This window comes from Lynx rufus, unplaced genomic scaffold (assembly GCF_022079265.1).
Source record: "Lynx rufus isolate CCGP_SWC_20201006 ecotype Redwood Valley unplaced genomic scaffold, mLynRuf1.p SCAF_5, whole genome shotgun sequence".
Lineage (NCBI taxonomy): Eukaryota > Metazoa > Chordata > Mammalia > Carnivora > Felidae > Lynx > Lynx rufus.
This window is the reverse complement of record NW_025814867.1, coordinates 62899226-62901738: the sequence shown is the minus strand read 5'-3', so window position 1 is coordinate 62901738 and position 2513 is coordinate 62899226.

Sequence of the window (2513 nt, the reverse complement as noted above, 5' to 3'; positions counted from 1 at the left end):
TGAATGATTAAACAGAGAATTGCCATGCCACTGAAACAGAGTAAAAGCAAACTATCGACTACCAATAATTAGGAACTAAGTATTTACTTTCAGACAGTGGACATTTAAAATGTTATGGAGGGGTGCCTGGCTGACTCAGTCAATGGAGCAGAGTTGATCTCAGGGTTGTGAGTTGGAGCCCCATGATGGGTGTAGAGATTACTTAAAAATATTTTCTAAAATGTTATGGAAATATGGGAGCATGATGATCTATTCTGTAGCTCAGGCAGATGGATGTCATAGCTTTATAACATAGTAAGTACAATTGAGCATCCTCATTCATGGATTCCGTGTTTGCCTACTTTTTAAAACTTCCCTGGTGCTCTCGTGGTCACCTCTAGAGTGAAAATTTTGACTTGCTCAATGCATATGTTCCTACTTGGGGTTGAGCAAGGTGTTTCACCTCCCATACTGTAGATGAATATCCTTTGCTCCAGTTAGTGCCATTTTTTTTGCATTTTTCTGCTTTCATTGGTGATTTCCGTTTAAAATGCCCCCCAGATGTAGTGCTAAAGTGCGAATTTTTCCTAATAGGTGCAAGAAGGCTGTGATATGCCTCATGCAGAAAATAACATGTTAGGTGAGCTTCGGTGAAGCATGAAGTTACAGGGCTGTTGACCATGACTTCAATGTTAGTAAATCAATGTTAGTAAATCAACAAAACACAAAGACACCTGAAACAAGCTTCTGTATTGACTAGTTGATAAAAATGTGACCAGAGGCTTGCAGAACAATAGGCCTGTATTTTCCCTAGGAGCAATGGTTCAGTATTCTGTATTAGTTCTGTATTAGTGGTGACTATAGAATCTAACTGCCATGAAGAACAACAATCAACTGTACTTGCAGTTTTCCAGTTCCTAATAAAGATTCAAAAAAGAAAATTCAAGTTACAAAAGACATTTTTCTATAGCTGGCAGCTAATCGGTACTTATAATGTAAAACCAAAAAGGGGAGAAACATTAAAACCCATTACCACTGCATAATTTCGATGTGACACATTAAAATTTATTAGTTTCCGAATAGTATTTGACTAATTCCAAATTATTTCAATTAGAGTTGTCTAGGCCATATAGTCGGAAAATTGAAGAAATTAGTGGGAGGGAAAAGGGAAAACAATCTAATACATTGACTTGAAGAAGAATTACATATGCTTTATTCTTATTATCTGGACTCAGCTGGTTAATTCAGCCCTTAGGCCAATTTATACCTACTCCACAATAAATCATACATTATCCAAAAGCTTCATGCTTCTACTTACAGTAGCATAGCAAACTTGGAAGTTTCTTGTAAAAAAGAAATCACCATTCCATTGACTAATGTGGACCATTCCTCCATGCTCTGGCATAAGAATATTTAATGTTAGCCAACAAGACAGCCAGTGATGCTTTTGAGGCATAGAACAGTGGCAGCCTTTTGATTTTTAGTTGCTTTAGGTATACAATCTCGAATAGTAGAGACACTGACCTGAAATTTCTAACCCACTTTCTATCGTTAAGGATGTTATTTCCCCCAGGGACCACCAGGTATTTATAAAAATTTGTACTAACATTCTGTAAGAATCCACAAACATCAATAAGAAGCTGACTTTCTTGTCATGCTCCAAATGTCTTTAAGACTAGACATACTACATATATTATAAAGAGCTTTAGGATAAATATTGAGTGCCTGGGTCTTAACACAGTAGTAAAAGTTAGGTCATTTTTTATTTCTGAAAAACACTTTTGGTACCCTTATTATACCCCAAAATAGGGATTAGTGTTACTGGTGATTAAGAAGCTCGAAGCTGTAATTATGCATATCCTTCCTGTGAAAATAAGCAGTAGCAGCGTTCTGAAAATGTGAGGGGAAAACACCCAGGCACTTAAATCAATGAACATTTGCAGGGAGGAAACTTATTAAAATGACTGTAGCCTTGACAGAGTTGCATTAACATCAACAGCTGTATTTCTGTCCACTTACAAGGAACACTATAAAGAAGCAGTCAAGCCATGTTTAATAAAATGTGTCAGTATGCAGAAAATGCCTTTTTTCACAATTAGAAAAATTTAACATCTTTAGTCAAACACTAGATGGGAAACAGCCTAAAGAAAAAAAAACCTACCCACAACACCTATTTGAACTACAAAGCAAAATGCTCTGTGACTGAAGGAAAATAATTTAATATTCATCATCATTTTAGAAGTGTCTAAATCCAAGGAATGATATTATGCTCATAGGTAAACACCAGATTTTTCTGAAAGATTTGTAACTAAGGTAATGCAAGGCATAAAATCAAACTGCAAAACTAGTTCAAAGCACTTAAGAGTCCAATGGTTCTCTTATGTTTTCTTTTATGTTCTTTATTTTAAATGGATTATTTTAGAACAGTAAATTATCTTTCATAGAGGTGCCTCCTGGTCTGGTAATACAGTACCTCCTTTCTGAATGTATCAATTTAAGATAAATCAAAATGAACATTAAGGCATACAAACAGC